Source organism: Nerophis lumbriciformis, linkage group LG17, assembly GCF_033978685.3.
Source record: "Nerophis lumbriciformis linkage group LG17, RoL_Nlum_v2.1, whole genome shotgun sequence".
Taxonomy (NCBI): domain Eukaryota; kingdom Metazoa; phylum Chordata; class Actinopteri; order Syngnathiformes; family Syngnathidae; genus Nerophis; species Nerophis lumbriciformis.
In genome coordinates, this window is record NC_084564.2 from 21,625,001 (window position 1) to 21,639,411 (window position 14,411).

Sequence of the window (14,411 nt, forward strand, 5' to 3'; positions counted from 1 at the left end):
GGTGTCAGCTGCCTGCGACCGGACCAGTCAGAACTTCCAGGCGGTTAAACTGATGCATGCTGACACATGACTAAGGATTTCAAACTGGAGTTCAGACCTTTGGCAGCGTTATTCACACTGAGCAAGGTTTTTCCTATGGCTGCTTACTGCAAAAATACACACAATTATGCAAATACAAATAAACAGACGGCAGTAATAGTTGCAGAATTGGGTACAATTTAACGATTGTGCCCGTCTACTTATAAACTGCAACACAGAAAATGATAAACGTGTCGAAACATATGCTCGTATCTTTATGACAAATACACCATGGTGGCACTGTTGGTAAATACCAAAGTTTGATTGACTTAGAATTGCTTGGTTACATGCACTTTAAAAAAACACAGAATGAAACTTAAGGGTGTTTCGCTGAATCACTACCAAAAATGGCACACACACCTTCCAAGGACTGACAATCACATGCGTGTTGAATTTGAGCAAGACTGATGGAAAAACATGGACGCCATACAAAACAAATTACACAGACGTAATATGTTTGTCTACTGTACAGCCCGTGAGAACAAGTGAGCCTGAGGACGGGCCTAGAAACGCATGGCTATGAGAAAATTTTACAGTGTACAACAGGGAGCATTCTAGTGTTTTTTGGAATTTGCTGCAAAAGTCTCACAAGTTTTGAATTGAACTCGGGGGCCGGTACGGGGTCATTTAAAGGCTGCCGATTGAATAGCCGTGCTGCACAATTTCAGCTGAACACAGCGTGAGACCGTGCAAGCGGGCTAATGCTAATGCTAACCCTTTTTTCGAGAGCACACTTTCCTGTTTTTATTTCCTCCCAACACGCAGACTGTCAGCGACTGCTAAGATTTGGAGAAGGAGGTAGGATTAGATCGACTTTACTTTTTTGTACTCCTAGTCGGACATGTATGATTGTAAACACGTGACATTGTCACGGCGCATGCGCAATATCGCATGTCATCTGCAGCAAGCTTTGCCGGCACCTCCGCTAGAGACGCGCCGGGACAGGCCCCTGCTCGCTCTGCACGCATCGCGGCCACGTGCCTGCAAGGCTGCAGGCAATCCTCAATCTGCGCACCTGGGGCTAATGAAGACAGACGGCATAAAGACCAGCAGACCCGAAGATCCAGTGCCGGAACGTGGTTCTCTCCATCTCTGGCTTCCCTCCCGCGTACTTGATCTCTCTCTCTCTGCCTTCCCTGTTCCTGTGTCTTATGTCCTTTGTGTCTCCCGCAGTACTTCCTGTGTCTTTCGTGATCAAGCTATGTGCCTCAACTTCCGGACTGCCTCCCCCTGATCCTCGACCCCTGCTTGGACACGGACCTTGTTGCTTATCTCCAGCCCCCGACGGCTTGTCTGCCCACGGACTGCCTTCTCGCCTTGCCCCTTTGGTCTGACGAAGGATTCATCCAACACGCACATACAACAAACTCTGGTAACATTCACATGGTTAATTCTACACATCGTTTTTCACCTATCACTTCGAGTATCATACACATCCCACCTACTCATCAAGTTCAATAAACCAATTGAACTGATTACTGCCGTGGTGTCGTCTCCTTCCTCTGCCGTACGTAACAGACATACTTCAATGTAGCACGGCTAAGCATGACAATCAAACTACGCTGTGGTTAGTCAGGGTGCTCCAAAAAATAGTTTAACATCTAAAGTTGCAATTCTTACCAATTCCAATTCGATTCATAATTCCCAAGAATTTTTGTTTTTTAAGGATACAGACTTTTTTCAGGTTATCTCCGCGCTTATTCTCTGTGTGTGTACGCTCAACGGGGGCCAGCCAGTGTGGCTGCGCCATGTGTACCTTTATAAACCTCACTTCCTGACAACTTCAAGATTGTGCTGGCTGCCGAGTTAGCTCGGTAGTCAGCATGCTCACCTCTCATGCCGACAACCAGGGTTCATATCCCCGTTCGGATTGGGATAAACACCTAAATACATATGCATAAATACGTCATACATCAACAGCCAAGAGGAGCTTTAGTAACCTCTTTTGAAAAGGTTTGATTATCATTACACTAAATAATAGAATCGGTTTGAATCGAGAACTGTTGAATCAAGATTTGAATCGTGAGTTGCTGTAAGATTCCCATCGCTAATGGTTAGCGCTACAAGCTGCTGGCAGGTTCCATGACAACGTAATGGACGTTCATGGCTTTAAATTGGATCCATCGTAAAGCCGTGACTGCGTTACATTCAGCTGAATAATGTCGCTAAAATTGTACATTGTCTGTTATTTGGTGCTTAAGTTATTTTTACACTTGTATCCCAGTGAAGAATGACGCGTTTGATATCCAAAAACGGTTTTTAACTGATGGCTAAAGCTGTTTGAATCCGGCGTGTGCACTCCCTATGTGGCCAACCTCTAAAAAGTGCATCTTATCGCAAAGAGTCCAGGTGTGTCCTGGGCAGGTGTCAGAAAGGCAACTCTTACAGTCCGCTCTGCTTCAACTTGAGCTGGTTCTCCCCCCCACACTCCCTTTTTTTGTTTGCCTCTGCGGACAAGTTGTTTTCTGCGTGGAAGGTAGCGCTCTGCTCCCTTGGGGTCATGAGTGAAAGTGGGTCTGTCAGAAAACTCCCAGCAAACGTGTCCAGCCTTCTCGCCGAATCATCTGCTGTTTTATGGGTTTTTCACTTTCTTGTTTAGATATTTGCTGAATTCATCAGCTTAGCAGTAAACAAACACACAACCCCCACCCAAAAAAAATAAATCTAAGCCGACCTTATGTGGCTCTCCTCAGCTGCTCAGTTAAGAGCAAATCTCCACAATTGCTATCTCAGCATGCTCATCCCAAGGATTATCGCCCCTTCTTTTTTCATCAAGACTCTTCTTCCATGTGTAGCTGGCATGCATGCGACCCAGCCTCCCCCTTGCTCTCTGTGCAGTACACAAGCCAGGGACAAAGATGGCAATCTTTCCTCATCGTTGCCTGATCAGCATGGAAAACGCTTCATTGCCGTCTAGCCCCTGCGCATCCTTTCAAGTGCGAAATAAGAACAGAAAGAGAGCCGGGTGTTGTTTATCTTTACCTTTTCAGCGACTTCGGCGTGGACCGCTATTCCCAGTGCAAGCAGGACTCCCATTCATTCCAGAATTCCCGCTTTTGTCCCCGCTGTGGGTTGCGTCCCCCTCCCTCTCTCCAGTCCGTTTTCCTCTTGCTTGATGAAAGAGAGCCAGCATTCAAAGCATCCTTCCCTTTCACGCTCTCATCCTCCTTTGGCTTTTTTCACCCTTTTTCTTCCTCTTCCCTCCCTTCTGCTTTGTGTCCCCCCTCTGCTGCCTCTATGCCGCGGGCAGGCTGACTATAGCTGGTCCTCTCAGAAGCTGACCGCTCTGTCGAGACGGATGAGGCGGCTCTACGCGTGCAGAGGCATATGTGAATGTGCTTCTGCTTGGTGGGGGGACTAAAGTAGCTTCTTAGCTGAGACTGAGACCACCCTTCATCCCCCTCCTCCCTTCCAGAGATGGGCTTTCTAATGGCATGTACCATTAAACCTCAGAATAGGGTGGGTTGCTGCTCTGAGGGGAGATCCAAAGGCAATGGAGAGGGTGGGGGGGAAAGGCACAGTTCAAATGTGTTCAACTGGTGAGGGTAAGTTCACGCTTGTTCAGGTAAGGCAGGGCTATTCAACTGGCAAATCTGTCCCGGAATGACACCATACCAGTTCAGTTCAAAACTTGGGAGGCAGACATTTTTGAAACAAATTCCTAAAAACAGTAGAGTACTGCTGGTGTGAAGAGGAACTTGGACCACTGTACTACCTCAGTAGAAGCATTTAAGTCCCATCTTAAAACTCATTTGTATACTCTAGCCTTTAAATAGACCCCCCTTTTAGACCAGTTGATCTGCCGTTTCTTTTCTGCTCTGCCCCCCTCTTCTTCGTGGAGAGGGGGGGGCACAGATTCGGTGACCACAGATGAGGCGCGAGTCGGGACCCAGGGTGGACTACTCATCTGTGCATCAGTTGGGGACGTCTCTGCGCTGCTGACCTGTCTCCGCTCAAGATCATATCCTGCTGGTCCCACTATGGACTGGACTCTCACAATATTATGCTAGATCCACTCGACGTCCATTGCACAAGGTTTCTCATTGTTATCCCATTGGGTTGAGTTTTTTTCTTGCCCTTATGTGGGATCTGAACCGAGGATGTCGTTAGGGCTATGTAAGTAAACATTGATTGATTGATTGAAACCCATATGCTGATCTTTGCATTGACATTTTAACGTTACTAGCACCGGCTGGCGCATGTGTGAAAATTTCAATGATTCCGTGCAGTCAAACAAAAATTTTTTAACTGAATTATCTCACAGGTTTACGGGATATTTTGCTTCGATTTCTCAAAGAGTGTGTCTGTGGGCGAGCAGTCGGAGACAGGAGTGGTAAAACTTTCACTCAAGTTCCCTGAAACATTATTTTCACCTGTTTTTTGATCAATTTGTCAACTATTTATTTTGCAAATAATTATGACGCTAATCACTTTTTGATGACGTTCTGGTAGGACGAATGCAACCTGATTTATATGTGCAATTTTTATGCACATATGAAAGAGGCCTGGGTCGGATATGAAAAATTCGGAATTGCACTCTTGACACAGACATGAAAAAATCCGATACAGGGTCGCATGATGAAAAGGCAAAACAACTTCTAAGACAAACTGAAGAATCAACTGATCAGGTTGATAACAAGGATGAATGAGAACACTCATAGGCACATTCCCTTTCAAAAATAAAATAAAAACCTAAAAAAGTGACACTGTGACAGGCTAACAGTATTTTTAAATTTGTAAAACACAAGTTATATCCCCAAAGATGCTGTAAGGCATCGACAAAGTAAAAATACAAACATAATCACATGTTAAATGTGTTTGGACCAAAAAAAACACTTGCTGAATAAACATTTGTGTTTGCTGGATGGATATAAAAATTATCAAATAAAAGGTATAGTTAAAGATATAAGAAATCTTGGCCTTCAGTCCAATCAATAAAAAGTAAATGTTCATTTTACTTCAGAGCTGCTCTGCATATCTTACATATAAAATCAACTTGTCAAAGGTTTTCAAGCATAATGTCACCTTGTTGACACGATGGATGAGGACATGCTGATACTGCAGCTCCAAAATCAAAGAATCGTATTACAGGCACCTCACGCCGGGGGCCGGGGAAGCATGGGAGGGGTGAGCCAGAGTTGAATGAGTATTGTGTGTTCGAAGCTTGCCAGGGATGTGGTTTCTGCTGTGTTGCTGGCTACAAATTAAAAAATAGAGTAGTCATTCCGCAAGGCAAAAATGTGGTCTTTCTCACGAGACAAGTCAGTGCCGTCCACGGTATTTGCCGTTAAGCAGCCGTTACGTATATTGAGGAAATCCGGGGTAAATATTTGCAGGCAGCCAGGTTTTAAAGATAAACTAAGATAAACGTCGTGGGCAATACCCGGTCCATCTACAATAGTATACTGTAATATTGTACATCGTAATAGGGATTTCTTATATATTGTATACATTATATAATATATTATAATATATCAGTATATATTATATACTGTATTTATAATATGTACAAATATGTTATTTTTTATATTGCTACTATGGTACATTTTCAGTCTACTTTATACATTTTGTTTTTGCCCTCTTTTTGTGCCCTTGTGTGCATTATCCTTTCCATCCTTTGTAACTGAGCTACTGTGTGGAACAATTTCCCTTGTGGATCAATAAAGTTTGTCTAAGTCTAAGTATTTACAACCATTCTCGTCTTCAGTCACGTAAGCTAACGTAGTAAGCACATGAATTTTTTCGCAGACAGCCCTGGCTGTCACGTTGTTTTAAAGACAAAAACCATGATTTATATTGTATTATATTTTCGCACGATACCCGGTCTATGTTTGTACACTTGATTAATCTAATAATTCACAGCTGATTATTATCAATTGAGGTGGCTGCAGTGATGGGCAGTAACAAGCTACATGTAGCTAAGCTATGTAGCTTAACAACATTTTCCAGTAGCTTGGTGGTAGCTTAGCTACTTTTGTAATGAGTAGCTTTTCCTGTTGCTTAGCTACTTTTAGAGCCATGTAGCTAGGTAGATCACATAAAAGCTACAAGCTACAAAGAGACAAATTGGACTGAAAATCCAGGCCCAAAAAAAATATGGAGAAATCAAAATGACCTGGATGAATGAGAACATCTATACATACGGAGAAAATCCATGATGATTGGTTGGTGTTCTTATGATTAGTCACAGTTGGCTAAGGTTAGGGCGAAACATTACGGCCATTACTGGCCAATCAGAGGCAAGATAAGGCGGGTCGTTCCAAAACTAGTAAGCAGAATCGTAACATGAAGTCACGCACTCATGTCACATGACGACGAAAGGAGTCGGAGACAGAGGGATGCTTCAAGCTGACGACTCAAAAAAAGAAACATACTTGAAAATGTCAGAGGAATTCTCTCCAGCAGATAAGATGTTTCCTTTAGTGATGAAGACAACATGCAGGAAACCCATAATAATGCGTGTCCTTGGCCATATTTAGACAAAACATTTACAGAAAACAATGCACCAAACCTTAACTTTTGTTTACTTTGTAAACCAAAATCATGACTGCTGTCTTCATCTAAGACGTCCGACACAAATTAAGGAACACACATTAAGGTGAATTAAAATTTACTGCACATAACCATTATCAATTTAACAACACAAGTCTTTTTTTATTATTTTTTGTCAAGATACAGATAGATTCTGTTTTGTTTTTTACTGTAGACAGAGAAAATGAATAACATTATAGGGGTGGGCCAAAGAAAAGGCAAATTAAATAAATACAGAGTGGGGTGCAAAGAACCGTAACATTAACATTGATATTATACATGTGGGCCCATAGATATAAATGCCATTAAATGTAGCTTTGATGTAGCAAGCTACTTTTGCCGTGCAGCTTGCTACAATTCTCCGGGGATAGCTACCACAGAGGCTTCGCTACATTTAATTGAGAGAAACTTGTAGCTCAGCTTACTACATTTCCCAAGTAGCTTGCCCATCACTGGCTGGCTGCTACTGACACAACCAATTCACTCGCTTGTCAAACCGGATATCTAGCAAGTAGGCTACCATACATTTTGTATTTTGTCACATTGTATGTATGTGGGTTCATACAGATGGCAAAGCTTAGCTTAACGTCAGTTCCATGCAACACATCCGGTTTCTCTCGACCTGTAGCCGCAGTCCAGCCTTCAAAATAAAAGTACACTTGTATATAACGGGATACACCACACTTTGTCTTTTTAGAACTGTTGCCTTTCCCTTTCCCCTCACCCTAACCCTAACCTACTCCTTATTTGTAATTAAGTTGTTTAGATGGCTGAAGATCTTATTTTGAAACTCTGGATGGATGGTAAAAAGCGGGTGTTGCAGTCTGCAAAAAAGGTGAACTCTCACCAGCACGAGGACGCCCATTTGGGGCCGCATAAAGTTAAAGGAAAAGTCCCAACGATCGTCACACATACTGGGTGTGGTGAAATGTGTCCTCTGCATTTGACCCATCCCCATATTCACCCCCTGGGAGGTGAGGGGAGAAGTGAGCAACAGCGTGCACCATGCTCGGGAATCATTTGGTGATTCAACCCCCAATTCCAAACCTTGATGCTGAGTGCCAAGCAGGGAGGTAATGGGTCCCATTTTTATAGTCTTTGGTATGACTCGGCCGGGGTTTGAACTCACGACCTTCCAGTCTCAGGGCGGGCGGACACTCTAACCACAAGGCCACTGATGATACTGGTGATATTACAACTATAGCATTTGGATGATATTGGAATTGGAAATTGGATATTTTCAAGGGGGCTTGTTTTCTTCCAGTAACATTAAATTACCTTGCAATTTTATCAATTTGTTCTCAACGTTTTAAGTGTTCCTTGCCACCTTAATCTCATAAAACAACAATCTTAATATTTCTTATGTTTATAACTCAAATCTGTGCTTGCAACTCACAGCATAACAATCGTCCAAAAAACAGCTCTTATCTCAAAAGTTCAGGAACTTTTGAAATAAGAGACCCGAACCCCTTGTGTGGTGTTTGGGTCTGTGAGACCGGTTTTCATTTTTTATTAAAAGAAAAATGATACAATTAATTAATTTTTCAAACTGAGACTCACTGACTTTGGCTCATTTTCTGTTAAGAACATATATCAGAATACATATTTAATGACCACACACCATACACCCCCCCTACACATTTCTATTACATATAAGATGTCCGGGTCCACTGGACCCCGGGCTAATAGATGTGTGGAAATTGATGTTTTGTGTACCCCACACACACACACACACACACACACACACACACACACACACACACACACACACACACACACACACACACACACACAAAACAGGCCTAGACAGGAGGAGGACAGAGTGTAGGTACACAGAACACCAGAGGGTCAAATGTGCGAGAAAATGAGAGCAGACAGCGTTGACAATGTTGCAACCTTGTGTGGGAACCGCAGGTGCAGATACACAAAAGATGAATCCCTGTGGGATGCAGAAACTGGCAGAGAAATTTTCCGTGCAACGTTCATATTGTTGTTACTCAGCCAGCGTTTGTGGGTCTGATGGACCCGATGCATTTTGTGGCTTGTATTGCCTCACAATCAAACACTTTTATGTTAAAATACTGAACATATGTTTATTGGGATAAGGTAAACATCTGTTCAGTATTTTAACATAAAAGTGTTTGATTGTGAGGCATGAAAAGCCACAAAATGCAACAGGACCATCAGACCCACAAACGCTGACTGAGTAACAACCATATAAACATTACACAAGGGTTAAGTTAAAAGTACCACTGTATTGATGTTTTATTCGTTGTACAGTATGTCATAGACACTAGATGGCAGTAAAAGCACTTACTTGGTGGTCATAGTCAAATTAATATCCTGTTTTGATTAATTATAACAAATGACTATAATGAGTACAGAAAGAAACAACCACAGGCTTCCTTATTGACAGCTGTCTGCTCTGTCATCCACAAGTTGCAGACATTTTCTTTAACAGTTTATTTCACACTGTTTTAATACGTTCAGAGCATTTGTGCACTGTTGAAAGGGATCGACAGCTCTATTTTTTGCTGAGAGAAGATAAGAGATTGTCAGCACATAATGTCTTTAAGAATTATCACACATCAACATCTCTAACATCTAAATGCTGCCTCTTTGTTTGGTCAGTATTGAAATGAAAATCGGTTCCTAATTTCCTAGATAAAGATTTTAAAAGAATATACTGAATAAATACATGTGAGCTAGGAAGTGAGGACGCTAATAAGCTGTTTAATGTTTATATTAGCCGGAAGGAACTGTAAGTACTTTTGAGCTATGTGGGAGGATGCCGATTGTTCCGTTTGAGCAATGGAGAGTTGCTGTTCTGCTTCGTCCACACACAAAAGAAATGAAAACGTTTTGATAAAAAACGTTGACGTGCGCATTTCAGGGTGTCTCAGAGGCAAATTCCATTGGCCAAATTGTGTGGGGGAGTTGCGGGCATTGAACAAAGTTGCAAGGATCATGTATAATTTGCTGAGTTAGTTTGAAATTGTGTGAATTGGTGCGATCGCGACAACGCAGATTCCTACGGATGGGTATGTTGGGGATCTGTGCATGCTTTTTTTTACTTCACAAGATGCCCTCCAACACACACACTCTATTGAAGTTGTTTTTAAAGGGAAGAGCTCGGACAACAATAACTGTGTAATACCACGGCATATGTTGTTTTTGGCCAATGCTGGACGAGTTGTGTCACACACACAAAAAGACTCCCTCATGCATAAACGGCTGTGTAACAGCACACACAAGTGTGCGTCAGGGATTGGGTGGGATACAGCAATATTTCACATTCAGAGCCAAAAGAGTTGTGTTAAAAAAATCTGCAAGGACTGTTTTACTTTTTAGGGTTTGGGGGTTTTAAATAAGGCTGTCAAACAATCTGTTTAAATCAGATTGATTACTCTTGAATTTTAATTAATCACAGTTAATTACTTGCTTGCGTGATTTAAATGAGCAAATTAGCAATTTAATTGCCATGTCATACAACAAAAACTTTTTTTTCTTAAATGCACGTCATTTATATAAACTTGGTACAGTATGGGGTGTTCTTTTTGAACAATTCTGCAATAATATTGCAGAAAATGTGCTGATGTACACCATCAGATAATGGGCTTAACACATCCATAAACATAACTCCTCCTTTAACCAGTGGCTTAGTAGACAAACAAACAAGCTTATTCACAATTTCAGATGACACTGCTGCTTTTTTTTGGTAAAATTGTGTGATTAATCTGCATTTATACATGATTATGTTGGAAACCGCATATTGAATATATAAACAAGCTACTTCTCTTTGTTTATAATGTTTATAATGTCTATTTTCTATTTCCTTCTGGATTTACTCTCTATTTTATGCTGCTGCTGTCACATATACTGTATATACTGTATTATTGTACATGGTCATTGGTATATATTGTATATATATGTTATTGACATAATATAATATATATGTATATATATATTATTCTGTACACATATGTATATATTCATATATATGTTAGATTTGTTATCGCTATATTAGTCTATTTATACCTGCATTGTCTTTTCCATCCTTACACTTTCCATCATTGTAACTAAACTACTGTGTTAAACAAGTTCCCTTGTGGATCATTAAAGTTTGTCTAAGTCTAAGTCTAAAGGGAAAAATATCCAAATTCATTGTCATTCTTTATAAAGTAAGACACATGCTGAATAAGAAATGTCTGCATATGTTATATATATATATATTTTATTTTTTTCATATTTAACATTGTGTTGAAGTTTGGGGAAATGTTTATAGAACACACATAGATCCAATAATTAAATTCCAAAAAAGGGTCATTAGAATAATACGCAAAGTGTGCTACTATGAACATACCAGTCCATTATTTATAAGTTCTAATGTGTTAAAATTTTCAGATATTGTGTTTTTAAAAACAATGGAAATTATGTTTCGAGTAAAGAACAACAGCCTTCCAGCTTGTATTCTTAGGTTATTTCAATTAAGAGGAGAAAACTATAATTTATGGGGGATATTGATTTTTGAAATAGGTAAAGCAAGAACGAATATTAAATATAAATGTATTTCAGTTTTAGGAGTTAAATGGTGGAACAAGCTCGGTGATGAGCTGAAGACATGTACTTCTTTGTTAAGGTTTAAGAAAACATTGAAAGGTGAAATAATTGAAAATTATAAAATAAAGTAACAATTACTTTCATCCCATTGATTTTGATTTTTTTTTTTTTTTAACGTTGATGTTGCAGGTAATCTTATTTTCAGTGAAGGTTTAGGATAGGCAAATATAAGCTTTGGCTTCAGCCTATTCCTTTTTCGGTCATGCTTTTTCTTTTCTTTTCCTTTTGTGTGTAAATGTGTATGATTGTTATATATGTATAGTCTGTACTCTTAAACTGGTCAAACAAAATGGCTATGGTTGATTATATGACTGAAATAAACTTATTTCATTCATTGTTGTGCTATGATTATCACCGAAACCTGGCTTCACCCGGAAATACCCGATGCTAGCATGCAGCTAGCCGGACGCACTCTGCTCCGCCGGGACAGAACTAAGGACTCCGGTAAGAGCAGAGGAGGGGGGCTCTGTATCTACGTGCATGAGAACTGGTGCAACAACGGGACAATCACTGAACAGCACTGTTGCCCGGACGTGGAGTACATGTCTGTTAGATGTCGGCCTTTTTTTCTCCCAAGAGAGCTGTCTGTTGTTATCATCACGGCTGTGTATATTCCACCGGACGCCAAAGTAAACACAGCGCTCTCTCTTCTGCTGAACACCATCAACGAACAGCAGCGGGCCCACCCCGACGGTGTTCATATCATAGCAGGGGATTTTAATAAGGCCAATCTGAAGACTGTACTCCCTAAGTTCTACCAGCACGTGAAGTGTTCTACAAGGGGCAAGAACACCCTGGACCACGTGTATACCAACATAAAGCACGCGTACAGAGCTACACCCCTCCCCCAGCTTGGACAGTCAGACCATCTTTCCCTCCTGCTCTCTCCTACCTACACCCCCATCAGACGCCAGGCCAGGCCTATCACAAAGACTGTTATGACCTGGCCTGACGATGCACTCCCCAAACTTCAGGACTGCTTCCAACACACAGACTGGGACCTCTTCCAACAACAGGAGCTGGAGACAGCCACAGGAACGGTGCTGGACTACATAAAGTTCTGCATCGGGAATGTGACTGTGGAAAAAAACATCCAGGTTTACCCCAACAAGAAACCCTGGATGACCAGCCAGGTCCGCACACTCCTCAGGGCCCGCGACGCAGCCTTCAGGTCAGGGGACAGGGCACTGTACAGTGTTGCTAGAGCCGACCTGAAGAGAGGGATTAAAAAAGCAAAGGCGGACCACAGGAGGTGCATAGAGTCCCATCTGTCCAGCAAAAACTCACGGGAGGTGTGGCGGGGCATTCATGACATCACGAACTTCAGAGGCTGCAATATGACAACTGCGGATCAGAGTGCGACACTGGCAGAGGAGCTTAACTGTTTCTTTGCCCGTTTCGAAACCCCCCCAGTGACACTCATCTGCTCCAGCCCTGCCCCCGCCCCCACCGGGCTCCGGCGCCACTCCACTCACTGTACAGGAGCACAGTGTCAGACGAGTGCTCCTGGCTGTGAACCCCAGGAAGGCTACCGGACCAGACGGAGTACCTGGAAAGGTGCTCAGGACGTGCGCCCACCAGCTCGCTCCCCCCCTCACCAGGATCTTCAACCTCTCCCTGGCTCAGGCAGTCATCCCATCCTGCCTGAAGTCATCTACAATAATCCCGGTGCCGAAGAAGTCTCCCATCACCAGCCTGAATGATTACCGACCAGTGGCCCTCACTCCGGTAATCATGAAGTGCTTCGAGCGACTTGTTCTCCAGCACATCAAGGACCATATCCCTCCAGACTTCGACCCCCACCAGTTCGCATACCGGGCGAACAGGTCCACAGAGGACGCCATCGCTGTTGCTCTCCACTCTGCTCTGAACCACCTGGAGCAGCAGCAGAGCTACGTCCGGATGCTCTCTGTGGACTATAGCTCTGCCTTCAATACAATAATCCCGGACAGACTCTGCAATAAACTGGACACTCTTGGCCTCCCCCCTCTCACAAACGCCTGGATAAGGGACTTCCTAACGGACCGACCCCAGATTGTGAAACTTGGCCCGCACCTCTCATCCTCCCGCACGCTGAGCATCGGCTCCCCACAGGGCTGTGTGCTGAGCCCCCTCCTCTACTGCCTTTACACCCATACCTGCAGTCCGGCCCACAGTGACAACCTTACCGTCAAGTTCGCCGATGATACCACAGTGGTCGGGCTCATCTCCAGGGGTGACGAGGCTGCCTACAGAGAGGAGGTCCTGAAGCTGACGGCCTGGTCTTCGGAGAACAACCTCGCTCTCAACACCAGCAAGACCAGAGAGATCATCGTCGACTTCAGGAGGAGCAGCACCGACCCTGCCCCCCTCTACATCAACGGCGAGCGTGTAGAGAGGGTCCACACCTTCAGGTACCTTGGAGTCCACATCTCTAATGACTTCTCCTGGACAGTCAACACCACATCAATCATCAAGAAGGCTCAGCAGCGGCTACACTTCCTTAGAGTCCTCGGGAAGTACAACCTGAAGCCTGACCTGCTGCTGACCTTCTACCGCTCGTCCATCGAGAGCCTGCTGACCTACTGTATTACGGTATGGTACGGCAGCTGCACTGCAGCAGACAGGGAGAGGCTGCAAAGAGTGGTCAAGACGGCTCAGAAGATCATCGGCCGCCCTCTCCCCTCCCTGACGGACATCTACACCTCCCGCTGCCTCAACAGAGCCAGTGCCATCATCAAGGACAGCACCCACCCTGGCTCTGACCTGTTCCACCTGCTGCCCTCTGGGAAGCGCTACAGGTGCATTAAAACCAAAACAAACAGGCTAAAGAACAGCTTCTTCCCCAGGGCCATAACCATCCTGAACGGACTGCCCCATTGTCCCTCATAACTGCCTTCTCTTCGGTGCAATAACCCATTCCACCAACCACCCTGTTTTTGTTTTGTTTTTTCATGTATATATTCATTTCACACCATATTCATTGCACTTCTACATGTTTTATATTTCTATATATTTGCACATTGTTTTTCTAGCATGCACACATCGCACTGTATGGAATGGTCTCAATCTCGTTACCTTGCGTAATGACAATAAAGCTGATTCTGATTCTGATTCATTCATTCATTATTGAAACATTTTTGTGATGAATCGCATGTGTTAACTTTGACTGCCCCAATCATAAGATGATTCGAGATTTTAGT

At 43.1% G+C, this 14,411-nt stretch overlaps 1 protein-coding gene across 4 annotated transcripts in view; it reads right to left on the reverse strand.

Annotated features, from left to right (window-relative positions):
* LOC133614687 (galactosylgalactosylxylosylprotein 3-beta-glucuronosyltransferase 1) overlaps positions 1–14,411 on the reverse strand; it is a 263,687-nt gene that overhangs the window by 228,364 nt on the left and 20,912 nt on the right. For 3 of the 4 annotated variants that reach the window (XM_061972850.2, XM_061972852.2, XM_061972848.2), the window contains exon 1: positions 3,061–3,439. The exons of the other annotated variant lie outside the window; for it this stretch is intronic. The gene's annotated coding sequence lies outside the window, so the exon portion shown is untranslated. Of the gene's footprint in view, positions 1–3,060; positions 3,440–14,411 lie in introns of those variants that run through there. 4 annotated transcript variants of the gene reach the window in all.